Source organism: Dama dama, chromosome 29 (genome assembly GCF_033118175.1).
Source record: "Dama dama isolate Ldn47 chromosome 29, ASM3311817v1, whole genome shotgun sequence".
In the NCBI taxonomy this organism is placed as follows: Eukaryota; Metazoa; Chordata; class Mammalia; order Artiodactyla; family Cervidae; genus Dama; species Dama dama.
In genome coordinates this window covers 28,851,657-28,870,232 of record NC_083709.1, presented here as the reverse complement: position 1 = coordinate 28,870,232, position 18,576 = coordinate 28,851,657, and positions in this window count along the sequence as shown.

Here is an 18,576-nt window from a genome sequence, read left to right as displayed (position 1 = left end):
TATTAAAGCTCATCCCTTTTGTTTTATCCTCTTGGTGATGAAGATCTCTTTTCAGCAGCTTTTGATTCAGTTGAAGGCAATTTTAAAGTTATCTCTTGGACTTTCCACTTTAGACTACATAATTCTATCTCATTTAGTTTTTTTTTTTTTCTCACGACTTCTATACTACAGCCCTTTAAGCCATTTTAATTGCTATTTTCTGGATGTTTTTCCAGTTTCTTGACATCTTCCTTATATGTAATGAAATAAAAAGCAACATAGTAATTTTAAAGAGTTTAAGTGATGTTACACCTGGTATAAAGGATTATTTTCAGCCATTATATGTTATACTGCTATTAGGATATGTCTGGTTTCATGTGAGAATTTTTTAAAGACAGCTCTGCATTGGTGGAAGATACAATTTTCTTTGCTGTTTTGATCACCCTTTTTACCTTTTCTGTATATGCAGCTAAAAATATTTTTAAAGCAGTATTGTTATATTCTTTTTTGTTGTTTATGATTATTCAGCAGCTTTTAAGCTATTCTTTTTTTCAAACTTTATTGAGGTATAATTGACAAACAAAGTTGTGAAGCATTTAAAGTATATGACCTGGTGATTTGATATATATATACATAGTAAAGGAATCTTGACATCATTTAAACACTATTCTTATCTCAAAGCAACAAGATGTAATGGAAAGAAGATAGGTTAGAGAGATCTGGATTCAAGTCATGTCCCCGTATGATGTGCTGGAAAAAACAAGTTAAGCTAAGAATGTTGTCCCAGAATAACTGTGGGACATCTTCAAAAGTGTTGTAATTTAGATGGTAACTTGAATAGTCACCTTGGGCTCCATCAATTAAGAATGTGTGCCTCTCTGACTTTCAACTTCCTCATTGGTAAAAGGGGAAAACAATAGCCAATACAATTGTTCAGAAATTTAAATATTAAAAAATTAAAGTCTCTACTATGAAACCTGATACATGGTAAATATTTTAAATAGGTCTTTTCCTTTTTCTTTTCCCCTTTTAATAGTGGTTCTGTATACTTATATTATCTAAATAACTGAGATAAAAACAAGTTCCTCTAAATAGCATACTTGTGAAGGTCATCCTTGTAGATGAGAGTAGGTAATTTAATGAGCACCCTTGCTTATATCTACAGTCCAAGTCATTACTAATGACATTACATAGCACAGACATGCTTATACAATGGCTTGAGTTGTCCTTTAGTTTGACATACAACCAATAATAATGACCCCATATTCAGTCAAGTTTCCAGTTTTAAGGTTGAATCCCATTAAAATAGGATTTCACCAAATACCTTCTGAGGAACACTATTCCTCATGGGTAATTGATGGATATTATGGATGGGGGGAAATGCTTTAGTCACCTAAACTGGGGAAATGGGAAATGCTGGAATAAACAGATTTCTACTTTGCAGGATTTTCCAGAGCCTTTAGAATACTCACCTATACTGTGGTTCTGAAAGAGTATGCTATAGTGTACAGCATGTACAAAATAATTAATTAAACTTGAATTTTTAAAAATAAAGTTCCTCAAGAGCTAATGCTTGATGAAAATTACTTTGGAAAATACTACATTACTGATAGCTCAGTTTATCACAGTGTTTTCCAGTCTTGGCAGGATGTTCATTTGTTCATTCATCATTCATTGATTCATCAAGCATGTATTTGGTCCACATTAGTGATTGAGTCCTTTGTGTCTAAGTAGCATTTCAAACCAGATTATATATCACACATGCGTGCCTGAATGCATGCTAAGTTGCTTCAGTGGTGTCCAACTCTTTTCAACCCCATAGACTGTAGCCTGCCAGGCTCCTCTGTCCATGGAATTCTCCAGGTAAGAATGATGGAGTGGGTTGCCATGCCCTACTTCGGGGGATCTTCCCAACCCAGGGATTGAACTCAAATCTCATGCACTGGCAGGTGGGTTCTTTACCACCAACGGCACATGGGAAGCCCATATATCACACAAGTATAGTTTAATGAAAGCAATTTAAGTAGTAATTATAAAATATAAATATATTATAGAAATATATCTTAAATTCTGTACATATTTCTTTTCATTCTCATTTGGTTGTAAGAATTCAGGATTCTATGGCCTTCAAACCTTTTTGATTGTGCTCTCAGTTCTTCACACATCAACTATGCTTAATTATTTATGAATTATATGCCTAGATTAATGGGTTAATGCATCATGTATTATAAATCATGCACAGAATTAGAACATTTTAAAAAGATGAGAAGGAAGCAAATTTAATCATGCTACAGACTTGAAGGGACTTTTCTTTTTCATCCATTATATTTGTCCTCATTTATTAAGAATAAATTTAGGTTGACACTATTGTGAACAGTTCACCAAAAAAAAAGATAAAGAAACAAATATGCATATTTCTTTGATCTTCATATGCTTCCTCTGATTGAAGAGAATGGCTGTTAAATAGAGCAATATCAGTTTAGAAGTTGGAATTCTTGGATCCATTCTATTAGGATTATCAAATATTTGTGGAATATCTCTCATATGCTAAGTGCTAAGCATCAGGAACAATGGAAATAATTCATGGCCCTCATCTTTGGAGAGTTTTTATCACCAAAGGAGTGATACTGAGTTTCACAGTATTTTCAGGACAGAAGGGAAGGTTACCTTGGAAAACCACTTCTTAATATTATGAATATTATATTTTGAGTAGAAGCTCTTTCTATCAAAGGATTGTGGAGAAAATGTCCTAATATAATAGAATTGTGAGGTTAGCTTGCTAGGAGGGACCCCAGAACTCTCTTGTTGTGCTTATGGTTCTTACTTGATGCTTGTTCTCATGAGTTCTAGTTGTTTCTGGGTACTCCTTTCTGCTTTATGTCCATTTTGGTGTGTAAGACCTCTGCTATCCTGTAAGATGCTGTGGCTAGTGATTGCTTTTTCTCCTCATCACCTGCCCTTGGTCTCAGTGGATTCACCATTCTAACCTGTTTCCTTGTTAACTTCTACCATATCGTTCACCCACCAGTAGCCTCCCATTTCATCCTTTGTGACCATTACCCTAGTATATTCTTACTTTATATTCATTATATTTCATCATGACTCTTAATTCTAGCAGATGTCCACTTACATTTCAATCACATGTAGTCTCCACTAGAATTATTTAAATGCATGTGATTTTAGAATGTTTCAAAATGTATTTGTTATCTTTGTTTTTTTCATGCACTCACATTTTCACCCACATATAAAAGCTTCATTATTTGAGGGATGGATGTAATCCAGAGAAGGATTTCTCAGGTTTCTAGTTTTATTTTTCTGAAACATTTCACTTCAAATAGAGTTTTAATTGTATTGGCTCTAAGTGAATGTAAACCAAGTTAGTATTGAACCAGCAGATGGAAAAATCCTTATCATTGAACAATGAAACAACTTGAATTCTTTTTTCCCCCTTTTGCCATCTGGTATCTGTGCTCATATTTGAAACATTAACCATTCAGGAAAGAGTTGTTTTTTGTATCCAATCGTCAGAAGCTTTCTCTGAAGACTGGTGCTTATCTTTTTAGAAAAAAAAAAAAGATAAAATGCTGCAAATACAAATGGAGCCCTGAACTAATATTTGACAGTCACATAAAAGCTTAAGAAAATTCAGAGTACAAAGTGAATCTAAGGAGATACCATTTTCAATTTATTTTCATAATCTAATTCTGCATTGCTTGTAAAGGTTAATCTAAATCCAGCAGAACAAAGCCTGTCCACTGTTTACTTGTTATAGGCACTCTTACCTTATTCTAAACGCAGCAAAGTAAACACAGCCCGCCTTTACAACCTATTGCTATTTTTTCCAAATTGTAGCAGATATGATTTTTATCATGTGATCCTCAAATTATCAGTTGTCAAATGGTGTCTGTAATAGTAAAATTCTTCTAAGAAAACATCTAGAAGAGAATATATAATACTCACTTTGAAAGTAATGACACAATACATTTAACCTCTAGTTATTCAAATAACCTTGCAGATCAACTTTTTCTGAATGTCTAGCCGTATTTGCATTTCCTACTTGGTGGGGGTTGAAAACCAAAGGAACTTGCGTAGTTTAAATATTATATGAAATATCAGCCTAAGGAAATATCTATATAACATTAAAAACTTCAGCCCCTGTGATTCAAGCATTACAGTATCTGGTAGGAATGACTTTTAGATTTTTCTGGTGTTTCATTATATGTGAAACTTTATTTCTATTTTTTTCATGAGTTTTCTTAGTATAAACAAAACATGAGTAATTAATGTGGTATTTCTGTTGTACTTGAAGTTAAAGCCTTGGTCTAAGTCTAAATCTTTTAGCTTGTGAGATATTTACTATTGCTTTTTGGATCGATTTATCCTTGATAGATTTTGAAGCCTGTTTCCTTCTGTGGTTGTGTTTTCCACTTGGGGACCTACCATGATGCCTCAGTTTGTGGGTGAGTGGACCAATTCCAGAAGTTTACTCTGTATGGACAGATACTACCGTTCTATAAATTATTCTTTAGTTTTCGAAATGATTTTTCACAGACTGATCAGTCTCTGATCAACAATTTTAAGATTACAGATAACATTCACTAGGTTAAAGTGAAGTGTTTTCTTGTAGAAACTTGAACCCTTATCCTTCTGCTTAATCTAACTCTGGCTCACTTGGATTTAAGACAGATAATTTAACTTTTACTCGCAATTGGTCTTTCAGGTGTTGAAGGGCTTTTGGGTACAGAGATGTGCTCAGCCTAATCATGTAATGTGTAGAAAACTGAGATTTCTCTCCGTAGCTACAGAAAAGTCCTCACAAGGAACCTAAGTTCCTTCCCTGCCCCTGGGAAGGCTGTCCTCTCTCCACAGCAGCTCTGACTACTGTGAGTCTGAGGACTTTTCCCTCAGAAGCGGTGCCTGGTGCTCACTGCTTTTGTGCCCTGCCATGTGTTGTGTTTAGTCGCTCAGTTGTGTCTGACACTTTGCGATCCCATGAGCTGTAGCCTGCCAGGCACCTCGGCCATGGGGATTCTCCAGGCAAGAATGCTAGAGTGGGTTGCCATGCCCTTCTCCAGTGTATCTTCCCAACCCAGACCTGGGATCAAACCCAGGTCTCCCACATTGCAGGCAGATTCTTTACCATCTGAATCACCAGGGAAGCCCAAGAATACTGGAGTGGGTAGCCTATCCCTTCTCCAGGGGTTCTTCCTGACCCAGAAATTGAACCAGGGGTCTCCTGCATTGCAGGCAGATTCTTTACCAGCTGAGCTGCTAGGGAAGCCCCTGCCATGCTCTAGTGGTAAACTGTCTTCCAATGCAGGAAACTTGAGAGACACAGGTTCAATCCCTGCGTTGGGATGATCTCCTGGAGCAGAAAACAGCAACAGTTAATTGGATTAGAACAATAACTAAAACCAGAGACAGTACGAAGGACATTGTTGTTGTTCAATGGCTCAGTCATGTCTGACTCTTTGTTACCCCATGGAATGCAGTATGCCAGGCTCCCCTGTCCTTCACCATCTCCCAGAGCTTGCTCAAACTCATGTCCATCGAGTCGGTGATGCCATCCAACCATCTCATCCTCTGTTGTCCCCTTCTCCTTCTGCCTTCAATATTTCCCAGCATCAGGGTCTTTTCCAATGAGTCAGTTCTTCACAACAGGTGGTCAAATTATTGGAGCTTCACTTTAGCGTCGGTCCTACCAATGAATATTCAGGGTTGATTTCCTTTAGGATTGACTGATTTGATCTCCTTGCTGTCCAAGGGACTCTCAAGAGTCTTCTCCAACACCACAGTTCAAAAGCATCAATTCTTTGGTGCTCAGCCTTCTTTATGGTACAACTCTCACATCTATACATGTCTACTGGAAAAACCATAGCTTTGACTAGACTGAACTTTGTTGGTAAAGTAATGTTTCTGCTTCTTAATATGCTGTCTAGGTTTGTCATAGCTTTTCTTCCAAGGAGCAAGTGTCTTTTAATTTCATGGCTGCAGCCACCATCTGCAGTGATTTTGGAACCACTGAGAATAAAGTATGTCCACTGTTTCTAATTTCCACCCCATCTATTTGCCATGAAGTGATGGGACCGGATGCCATGATCTTTGTTTTTTGAATGTTGAGTTTTAAGCTAACTTTTTCACTCTCCTCTTTCACTTTCATCAAGAGGCTGTTTAGTTCCTCTTTGCTTTTTTCCATAAGGCTGGTGTCATCTGCATATGTGAGGTTATTGATATTTCTCCCAGCAATCTTGATTCCAGCTTGTGCTTCATCCAGCCCAGCATTTCCCATGATGTACTCTGCATATGTTAAATAAGCAGGGTACAATATACAGCCTTGTTCCATGTCTGGTTCCAGCTGTTGCTTCTTGACCTGCATATAGGTTTCTCAGGAGGCAGGTGAGGTGGTCTAGTATTTCCATCTCCTGAAGAATTTCCCACAGTTTCTTGTGATCCACGTAGTCAAAGGCTTGAGTGTAGTCAATGAAGCAGAAGTAGATGTTTTTCTGGAATTCTCTTGCTTTTTATCATCCAACACATGCTGGCAATTTGATCTCTGGTTCCTCTGCCTTTTCTAAATCCAGCTTGAACACCTGGAAGTTCTCAGTTCATGTTGAAGCCTCACTTGTTAAATTTTGAACTTTATTCTGCTAGAGTGTGAAATGAGTGCAATTTTGTGTGGTGATATGAACATTCTTTGGCTTTGCCTTTCTTTGGGATTGGAATGAAAACTACCTTTTCCAGTCCTGTGGTCACTGCTGAGTTTTCCAAATTTGCTGACATATTGAGTGTAGCACTTTCACAGTATCATCTTTTAGGATTTGAAATAGCTCAACTGGAATTCCATCACCTTCACTACCTTTGTTCATAGTGATGCTTCCTAAGGCCCACTTGACTTCGATTCCAGGATGTCTGGCTCTAGGTGAGTAATCGTGGTTATCTGAGTCATGCAGGTCTCTTTTGTATAGTTCTTCTGTGTATTTTTGTCACCTCTTCTTTATATCTTCTGCTTCTCTTTGGTCCATACTGTTTCTGTCCTTTATTGTGTCTGTCTTTGCATGAAATGTTCCCTTGGTATCTCTAATTTTCTTGAAGAGATAGATCTCTAGTCTTTCTGATTCTATATTTTCCTCTATTTCTTTGCATTGTTTACTTAAGAAGGCTTTCTTATCTCTCCTTGCTATACTTTGGAACTCTGCATTCAGTTGGGTATGTATTTCTGTTTCTTCTTTGCCTTTCACTTATCTCCTTTTCTCAGCTATTTGTAAGGCCTCCTCAGACAACCATTTTGCCTTTTTGAATTTCTTTTTCTTGGGGGTGGTTTTGATCACCGCCTCCTGTACAGTGTTACCGACTTCCATCTATAGGTCTTCATGCACTCCTACTATCAGATCTAATCCCTTGAATCCATTTGTCACTTCTACTGTATAATTGTAAGGGACTTGATTTTGGTCATACCTGAATGGCCTCGTGGTTTTCTCTACTTTCCTCAATTTCAGTCTGAATTTGGCAATAAGGAGTTCATGATCTGAGCCACAGTTGGCTCCCGATCTTTTTTTTGCTGACTGTGTAGAGCTTCTCCATCTTTGGCTGCAAAGAATATAATCAGTCTGATTTTGGTATTGACTATCTGGTTGATGTCCATGTGTAGAATCTTCTCTTGTTTTATTGCAAGAGGGTGTTTGCTATGACCAGTGCATTCTCTTGGTAAAACTCTGTTAGCCTTTGCCCTGCTTCAATTTTTACTTGAAGGTCAAACTTGCCTGTTACTCCAGGTATCTCTTGACTTCCTACTTTTGCATTCCTGTGTCCTATGATGAAAACGAAATCTTTTTTTTTTTGGTGTTAGTTCTAGAAGGTCATGTAGGTCTTCACAGAACTGTTCAACTTCAGCTTCTTCGGCATTAGAAGTTGGGCTTGGATTAGTCTGATACTGATATGAATGATAAACCAAGGACATCATTTATCTATTATTTAACTTACTCTGTGAAAGAAATTTAGATTACTGCTCATCTCAGTCCTAGAAGGTAGACATATACTTTCCCCTGTTTTACAGGTATGGAAATAAGACTCAAAGAGATTACATACTGACAGAGCTAGGACTCAAGCTCAATTCTAACTTCAAAATCTCTCATTTAACTGCTGTAATATGACAGAGGTTAGGTCTCAGGGTTATATTATTCAAAGCCCAGAGACCTTTTGCAAATAAGGTGCTCAGAATGGCACCTCAGGCATAGTTGCCCTGAGGCTTTTTGGGAGGGACATTTTCACCAGCTTGTACTTTTCCACAAGGCATACTTCCTTGACAGCACAATGGAGACTTTAAACAAGATTTCTTGGTGGCTTGAAGATGTGAGTAAACTCCAGGAGTCTGTGATGGACAGGGAGGCCTGGCGTGCTGCGATTCATGGGGTCGCAAAGAGTTGGACATGACTGAGCGACTGAACTGAACTGAACTGAACTGAAGATGTGAGTAAAATCCTACTCAAAAACTTCAAAGCAATAACACATAAGGTATAGGGCATGAAATAGTAGAATCTAGTTTTTGTGCCCAATCCTGGGACTTACTGACCTTTACATTTTGGACATATCACTCAGTCTCTTGCTTTATTCATCTTTAAAACTAGACAATCTGAATTTTAAAATGACAATTGCCTATGCATTTCTAAAAGAAGATTAGATTATTTTGATAAAGAGTCTGTAGTTTGACAGAATTTGAGTATGTTAATGGCTTGTTGCTTATTTCTCCAAAGAAAGACTATATCTGGCCACTTAAAAAAATAAAAAAGAACCTCTTAATTGAAGTATAACACACATAGAAAAGTGCAGAAATATTAAGTGTTTGGCTGAATTAACTATCTCAAAATGAACTTACTTGTGAAACCTCCTCCCTACTCAAGAAATAGAACACTGCCAGGAACCTAGAAGCCCTACTCATGTCCCCTCCCAATAACTGAATCCTCCCTCTCTCCCAGAAGTAAGCACTAATTTGAATTCTAACACCTTAGATTGGATTTGTATGCTTTTTAAAAAACTTTGTGTAAATGAAGTGAAAAGTGAAAGTCGGTCAGTTGTGTTTGTCTCTTTGTCATGGAATTTTCTAGGCCAGAATACTGGAGTGGGTAGCCTTTCCCTTCTCCAGGGTATCTTCCCCAACCCAGGAATTGAACTGGGGTCTCCTGAATTGCAGGCCGATTCTTTACCAACCGAGATATCAGGGAAGCCTGTATGAATGAAGTTATAGATAATGCATTCTTTTGTACTTGGCTTCTTTTGTTATGTCTGTAAGATTCATTATATTTTTGCCTGTGAGTATAGTTTCTTCATTTTGATGAGTGCGATAAATTTTGTTGTATGACTGTATCATAGTTCATTTATTTATTTTGAAGTTAATGGGCATTTGGGCTGTTTCCAGTTTTCAGCAATTATGAATAATGTTGCAAGTGTTCTTGCCTATGTCTTTTGGTTAATATTTGCACATATTGAGTTACTTGGTCAATCATTATGATGTCTTTAACATGAGTAGATAATACCAGCAGATATCCAAAACTGTTTTCTATTTCTGTCAGTAGTATGTGACTGCTTGTTGCTCCTAAGATTATTCAGCTATTTGTGTTTTCATTCAGTTGAATTGTGATGAGTTTGTAGAGGTGTGTTTTTAACTTTTCTTGACTGCTAATATGGTTAAGCCTCCTTGCCTATGTTTGTTGAACATTTGGATATCCTTTCCTGTTAAATTCTTTTTCCTAATCTCTTGCCTACTTTTTCTATTGAGTTTTGACTATTTATTCTCAGTAAGAGTCCTTTGTTCACTGTATGGGTTGCAGATATTTTTTCCCAGCCTGTGGTTGACTTTTCACTTTCCTAATAGTATTTTTTAATGAAAAGAAGTTAATTTTAATGTAATCATGTTTATTGATTTTTTCCTTTGGTTAGTGCCTTTGTCCTCTGTTTGGGAAATATTTCTTAACTTCAGAATCATCTGGAACATATTCACTTGCATTATTTTATGGTAGCCTTATTGTTTTTACTTTCATATTTAAAACTGCAGTCCTCCTGGAATGGATTTTTTGTCTAATGTGAGATAGAAATTTACTATTTTTTAAAATGCTTTTTTGATCTCATGTTTCTCCCGTTTATGGAGAGCAAATGAGACCATGGCCTGAGAAGGATGTAACTCTTTCCTCATACATCTGTGTGCTCTGTGACTGTCCTTTGACACATTACCACATTTTCCCCAACTTGCCTGCTGTCTTTCTTCAGCATATTTGATATGTTGGATGAGTTTCGTAAATAGCTATTTAGTACTCTATCTTCTTAAGGAGGTTAGGACAAGCACATTCTACAACATTCTTGAAGAAAACCAGGGTAGTTATAGCAGACATATGGAGCGATTTATTCACAGAGATGCAGACCTTTCTTTTTTCTTTTCAATATTCTTCTGACTATTCTCTGCCATTCACTCCTGAGCCCAGTATCGCTATCAGTACCTGAACTTAATCAGCAATGATATCTCTTCCATTTGATATAATATGGAAGAAAGAAGGAGGCTTCCCCTATTTTATAGTAGAACTTTTGGCATTGTGAAAACACAACAATGCTTCTTAGGGAGAATACAGCCACTTAGGTGCTTGTTGGAATCTTTTGTTTTGTGGAGAACTTTTCCATGAGTAGCTAAAACATAATTACAATAATGGTTGTATTGTCAGCAGATACTCCATTATGGAATAGGCATTTTTTCGATTTTTTTTTGGTGCTGCTACTTTACTTTCCAAATTAAATACTTTGTGTTGCTGTGAACACAAACCTTTGGTTCAATGATGGAAATGTAGAAAGAATGCACAAATGGTGGCTTTCCCAGAGGCCTTGCACCCGTTTCTCCTAGGCTGTGTTGTCTTTTTTGCCATCTTCTGCGCCTGTGCTATGGTAATATGGTGATTTTAATGCTAACATTCTTGTGTATCTCTGAACAGTGGCATCCTACTGTTTTTTAAAAATTTAGGTCAAATTACTATTTTTTTTGGTTTTCTTACTTTGTTTTCTAGAGTTGAAAATAAAGGAAGAGCTATGCAAGGAGCAAGGTGTGAGTGAATATCCCGTAGGCTAGAGCCATCCATGATTTACATCCATTTCTAATTCTTTGGGAGAGCAGTGTTTTCTTGTCTCTGTGTAGTTTGCAGTTTTTGAAGGGCATGTTAATAAGGGTGCACTCAAAAGAAAATAAGGAAAGGTCAACTAGTGCTTCTTAACTAGTTTTAAAAAACTTCTGACTTCTACAGTTGTGTGGGTATGTGCACAGACCTAATTGTTAAGGGCTCACCCTGCAACTTAGTCAAAAATAATGTGCTTTTTCTCTAGCATTGGCCTATTTAAATGTCAGCAACTTTGTTAATTCCAAACCAATTATTTTCACACTTTTCAGAGCATAAATTCATGCTGGTCATATGTATCTCTATATTGGGATACAATAAAAAACATACCTATGTATATACAGACACATATGTATGTTCACATTTACTCATTACCTTTATTTGTAAGGATGATGCCATTTTCCTCACTATTTTGATTTAATGTGTGCAAAATTGGCCAGTGTTAAATACCAGTGGTGAAAAGATAAGTGAGACCAGGATCTTGATCTTGAAAAGATTCTGTTTGTATACTTACTAAGTCATGTCCAACTCTTTGTGACACCATGGACTGTAGCCCACGAGGCTCCTCTGTCCATGGGATTTTCCAGGCAAGAATACTGGAGCAGGTTGCCATTTCCTACTCCAGGGGATCTTTCTGATGCAGGGATTGAACTCATTTCTCCTGTTTGTCAGATGGAGAGCTAACTGAGCTAACTTACTACTGAGCTAACTGGGAAGCCAAAATCTGGTAGTATGTGTGTGCTAATCAAAAGGCAAGCTTTGGTCTACAATATTTTCACTTTGAATATTTAGAAAATACTATTTAGGATCTAAAAGCTGTCACCAGGCTCTTCAGAAAAACCTCCCAGTTCTGACTGTATGTGAGAATGTTCTATGTGCAAGTTTGTGGTAGAATAAAGAGACTATCTCTGCTTTCAAGGTACTCACAAGCCAATATTCTACTTTTTCACTTTGCGTAGATTCAAAATCATGAGACTATTGAAAGGCAGTGGGTACTTTTAATTCTAATCTGCCTCTACTTATTCCACTGGTTTGATCTATTCTTTTCCTTCATACCCTCTCAGAGTTAAAACACCCCTGTATCCAGGATTTTAACTATTTTCTATCCTGGTATTAAGGAAATATACCTCTTTTACTGGGATTGGAAGTAAAGTGCTCATGCACAACAACTTTTTCATGAAAAGAATGCCAGGTAGAAAGTTCCTATTTCCATTGAATTCTGTGTAAGTATGACTTCCTCCAGCCAGTGAATTGTATTAAATATTTGATACCAAATTAAATATTTGATCTCATAGGGCTTTACCTGTAGGGATATCAAATTAACTTGTATGTTATTTTGACATAGTGTGATATTTTCCCCTTTTCTTTGTTTTTTGGCTAATCAACAATCAAATGGATAGATAGTTCATGTGAATATTTTGTAGAATGTAGAGATTTCAATACACTAATAAAAAGCATGGACACTGGTGCAATGTCCCTGATCATTTTTATTAGACTTCATGGATTTTTTTTTTTATATTTTATTTATTTATTTTTTTTATTAGTTGGAGGCTAATTACTTCACAACATTTCAGTGGGTTTTGTCATACATTGATATGAATCAGCCATAGATTTACACGTATTCCCCATCCCGATCCCCCCTCCCACCTCCCTCTCCACCCGATTCCTCTGGGTCTTCCCAGTGCACCAGGCCCGAGCACTTGTCTCATGCATCCCACCTGGGCTGGTGATCTGTTTCACCATAGATAGTATACATGCTGTTCTTTTGAAATATCCCACCCTCACATTCTCCCACAGAGTTCATAAGTCTGTTCTGTATTTCTGTGTCTCTTTTTCTGTTTTGCATATAGGGTTCTCGTTACCATCTTTCTAAATTCCATATACATGTGTTAGTATGCTGTAATGTTCTTTATCTTTCTGGCTTACTTCACTCTGTATAAGGGGCTCCAGTTTCATCCATCTCATTAGGACTGGTTCAAATGAATTCTTTTTAACGGCTGAGTAATATTCCATGGTGTATATGTACCACAGCTTCCTTATCCATTCATCTGCTGATGGGCATCTAGGTTGCTTCCATGTCCTGGCTATTATAAACAGTGCTGCGATGAACACTGGGTGCACGTGTCTCTTTCAGATCTGGTTTCCTCAGTGTGTATGCCTAGAAGTGGGATTGCTGGGTCATATGGCAGTTCTATTTCCAGGTTTTTAAGAAATCTCCACACTGTTGTTTTCCATAGTGGCTGTACTAGTTTGCATTCCCAACAACAGTGTAAGAGGGTTCCCTTTTCTCCACACCCTCTCCAGCATTTATTGCTTGTAGACTTTTGGATAGCAGCCATCCTGACTGGCGTGTAATGGTACCTCATTGTGGTTTTGATTTGCATTTCTCTAATAATGAGTGATGTTGAGCATCTTTTCATGTGTTTGTTAGCCATCTGTATGTCTTCTTTGGAGAAATGTCTGTTTAGTTCTTTGGCCCATTTTTTGATTGGGTCATTTATTTTTCTGGAATTGAGCTTCAGGAGTTGCTTGTATATTTTTGAGATTAATCCTTTGTCTGTTTCTTCATTTGCTATTATTTTCTCCCAGTCTGAGGGCTGTCTTTTCACCTTACTTATAGTTTCCTTTGTAGTGCAAAAGCTTTCAAGTTTCATTAGGTCCCATTTGTTTAGTTTTGCTTTTATTTCCAATATTCTGGGAGGTGGGTCATAGAGGATCCTGCTGTGATTTATGTCGGAGAGTGTTTTGCCTATGTTCTCCTCTAGGAGTTTTATAGTTTCTGGTCTTACATTTAGATCTTTAATCCATTTTGAGTTTATTTTTGTGTATGGTGTTAGAAAGTGTTCTAGTTTCATTCTTTCACAAGTGGTTGACCAGTTTTCCCAGCACCACTTGTTAAAGAGGTTGTCTTTTTTCCATTGTATATCCTTGCCTCCTTTGTCAAAGATAAGGTGTCCATAGGTTCGTGGATTTATCTCTGGGCTTTCTATTCTGTTCCATTGATCTATATTTCTGTCTTTGTGCCAGTACCATACTGTCTTGATGACTGTGGCTTTGTAGTAGAGTCTGAAGTCAGGCAGGTTGATTCCTCCAGTTCCATTCTTCTTTCTCAAGATTACTTTGGCTATTCGAGGTTTTTTGTATTTCCATACAAATTGTGAGATTCTTTGGTCTAGTTCTGTGAAAAATCCTGTTGGTAGCTTGATAGGGATTGCATTGAATCTATAGATTGCTTTGGGTAGAATAGCCATTTTGACAATATTGATTCTTCCAATCCATGAACACGGTATGTTTCTCCATCTGTTTGTGTCCTCTTTGATTTCTTTCATCAGTGTTTTATAGTTTTCTATGTATAGGTCCTTTGTTTCTTTAGGTAGATATACTCCTAAGTATTTTATTCTTTTTGTTGCAATGGTGAATGGTATTGTTTCCTTAATTTCTCTTTCTGTTTTTTCATTGTTAGTATATAGGAATGCAAGGGATTTCTGTGTGTTAATTTTATATCCTGCAAATTTACTATATTCATTAATTAGCTCTAGTAATTTTCTGGTAGAGTCTTTAGGGTTTTCTATGTAGAGGATCATGTCATCTGCAAACAGTGAGAGTTTCACTTCTTCTTTTCCTATCTGGATTCCTTTTACTTCTTTTTCTGCTCTGATTGCTGTGGCCAAAACTTCCAACACTATGTTGAATAGTAGTGGTGAGAGTGGGCACCCTTGTCTTGTTCCTGATTTCAGGGGAAATGCTTTCAATTTTTCACCATTGAGGGTGATGCTTGCTGTGGGTTTGTCATATATAGCTTTTATTATGTTGAGGTATGTTCCTTCTATTCCTGCTTTCTGGAGAGTTTTAATCATAAATTAGTGTTGAATTTTGTCAAAGGCTTTCTCTGCATCTATTGAGATAATCATATGGTTTTTATCTTTCAATTTGTTAATGTGGTGTATTACATTGATTGATTTGTGGATATTAAAGAATCCTTGCATTCCTGGGATAAAGCCCACTTGGTCGTGGTGTATGATTTTTTTAATATGTTGTTGGATTCTGTTTGTTAGAATTTTGTTAAGGATTTTTGCATCTATGTTCATCAGTGATATTGGCCTGTAGTTTTCTTTTATTGTGGCATCTTTGTCTGGTTTTGGAATTAGGGTGATGGTGGCCTCATAGAATGAGTTTGGAAGCTTACCTTCATCTGCAATTTTCTGGAAGAGTTTGAGTAAGATAGGTGTTAGCTCTTCTCTAAATTTTTGGTAGAATTCAGCTGTGAAGCCATCTGGTCCTGGGCTTTTGTTTGCTGGAAGATTTTTGATTACAGTTTCGATTTCCTTGCGTGTGATGGGTCTGTTAAGAGCTTCTATTTCTTCCTGGTTCCGTTTTGGAAAGTTATACTTTTCTAAGAATTTGTCCATTTCATCCAAGTGGTCCATTTTATTGGCATAGAGCTGCTGGTAGTAGTCTCTTATGATCCTTTGTATTTCAGTGTTGTCTGTTGTGATCTCTCCATTTTCATTTCTAATTTTGTTAATTTGGTTTTTCTCTCTTTGTTTCTTAATGAGTCTTGCTAATGGTTTGTCAATTTTGCTCATTTTTTCAAAAAACCAGCTTTTAGCTTTGTTGATTTCTGCTATGGTCTCTTTAGTTTCTTTTGCATTTATTTCTGCCCTGATTTTTAAGATTTCTTTCCTTCTGCTAACCCTGGGGTTCTTCGTTTCTTCCTTCTCTAGTTGCTTTAGGTGTAGAGTTAGGTTATTTATTTGGTTTTTTTCTTGTTTCTTGATGTAAGCCTGTAATGCTATGAACCTTCCCCTTAGCACTGCTTTTACAGTGTCCCATAGGTTTTGGGTTGTTGTGTTTTCATTTTCATTCATTTCTATACATATTTTGATTTCTTTTTTGATTTCTTCTATGATTTGTTGGTTATTCAGAAGTGTGTTATTTAGCCTCCATATGTTTGAATTTTTAACAATTTTTTTCCTGTAATTGAGATCTAATCTTACTGCACTGTGGTCAGAAAAGATGACTGGAATGATTTCAATTTTTTTGAATTTTCCAAGACCAGATTTATGGCCCAGGATGTGATCTATTCTGGAGAAGGTTCCGTGTGCACTTGAGAAAAAGGTGAAGTTGATTGTTTTGGGGTGAAATGTCCTATAGATATCAATTAGGTCTAGCTGGTCCATTGTGTCATTTAAGGTTTGTGTTTCCTTGTTAATTTTCTGTTTAGTTGATCTATCCATAGTTGTGAGTGGGGTATTAAAGTCTCCCACTATTATTGTGTTACTATTAATTTCCTCTTTCATACTCGTTAGTGTTTGCCGTACATATTGTGGTGCTCCTATGTTGGGTACATATATATTTATAATTGTTATATCTTCTTCTTCGATTGATCCTTTGATCATTATGTAGTGTCCTTCTTTGTCTCTTTTCACATCCTTTATTTGAAAGTCTATTTCATCTGATATGAGTATTGCGACTCCTGCTTTTTTTTGGTCTCCGTTTGCATGAAATATTTTTTTCCAGCCCTTCACTTTTAGTCTGTATGTGTCTCTTGTTTTGAGGTGGGTCTCTTGTAGACAGCATATATAGGGGTCTTGTTTTTGTATCCATTCAGCCAATCTTTGTCTTTTGGTTGGGGCATTCAACCCATTTACATTTAGGGTAATTATTGATAGGTGTGGTCCCGTTGCCATTTACTTTGTTGTTTTGGGTTCACGTTTATACAGCCTTTCTGCATTTCCTGTCTAGAGAAGATCCTTTAGCATTTGTTGAAGAGCTGGTTTGGTGGTGCTGAATTCTCTCAGCTTTTGCTTATCTGTAAAGCTTTTGAATTCTCCTTCATATCTGAATGAGATCCTTGCTGGATACAGTAATCTAGGTTGTAGGTTATTCTCTTTCATTACTTTCAGTACGTCCTGCTATTCCCTTCTGGCCTGGAGGGTTTCTATGGATAGATCAGCTGTTATCCTTATGGGAATCCCTTTGTGTGTTATTTGTTGTTTTTCCCTTGCTGCTTTTAATATTTGTTCTTTGTGTTTGATCTTTGTTAAGTTGATTAATATGTGTCTTGGGGTGTTTCGCCTTGGGTTTATCCTGTTTGGGACTCTCTGGGTTTCTTGGACTTGGGTGGCTATTTCCTTCCCCATTTTAGGGAAGTTTTCAGCTATTATCTCCTCGAGTGTTTTCTCATGGCCTTTCTTTTTGTCTTCTTCTTTTGGAACTCCTATGATTCGAATGTTGGGGCGTTTCACCGTGTCCCAGAGGTCCCTGAGGTTGTCCTCATTTCTTTTGATCCTTTTTTCTTTTTTCCTCTCTGCTTCATTTATTTCCACCATTTTATCTTCTACCTCACTTATCCTATCTTCTGCCTCCGTTATTCTACTCTTGGTTCCCTCCAAAGTGTTTTTGATCTCATTCATTGCATTATTCATTTTTAATTGACTCTTTTTTATTTCTTCTAGGTCTTTATTAAACATTTCTTGTATCTTTTCAATCTTTGTCTCCAGGCTATTTATCTGTAACTCCATTTTGTTTTCAAGATTTTGGATCATTTTTATTATCATTATTCTAAATTCTTTTTCAGGTAGATTCCCTATCTCCTCCTCTTTTGTTTGACTTGGTGGGCAGTTTTCATGTTCCTTTACCTGTTGGGTATTTCTTTGCCTTTTCATCTTGTTTAGATTGGTGTGTCTGGAGTGGGCTTTCTGTATTCTGGAGGTCTGTGGTTCCTTTTTATTGTGGAGGATTAACCCAGTGGGTGGGGTTAGACTATTGGCTTGTCAAGGTTTCCTGGTTAGGGAAGCTTGCGTCAGTGTTCTGGTGCGTGGAACTTGATTTCTTCTCTTTGGAGAGCAATGGAGTGCCCAGTAATGAGTTTTGAGATGGGTCTATGTGTTAGGTGTGACCTTGGGCAGCCTGTATGTTGACGTTCAGGGCTATGTTCCCGCGTTGCTGGAGAATTTGCGTGGTATGTCTTGCTCTAAAACTTATTGGCTCTTGGGTGGTGGTTGGTTTCAGTGTGGGTATGAAGGCTTTTGGACAGTCTCTTATTACTTAAAGTTCCATGTAGTCAGGAGTTTTCTGGTGTTCTCAGGTTTTGGGCTTAAGTCTCCTGCCTCTGGATTTCAGTTTTATTCTTCCTGTAGTCTCAGGACTTCTCTAACTATACAGCCCTGATAAGAAAACTTCTAGGTTAATGGCTAAAAGATTCTCCCCCGTTAGGGACACCCAGAGAGGTTCACAGAGTTACATGAAGAAGACGACAGGGAGGAGGGAGATAGAGATGAGCAGGAGGAGAAAAAGGGGGACTCAAGAGCAGAAAGACAGATCTACGCAGCTGTCTGTTCCCAGAGTGTTCTCCATAGCCCAGTCACCTACAAAGATTCACAGAATTGGATTGGGAAGAGAAGGGGAAAGGAGGAAATAGAGGTGTTCTGAGGTAGAAAACAGAGAG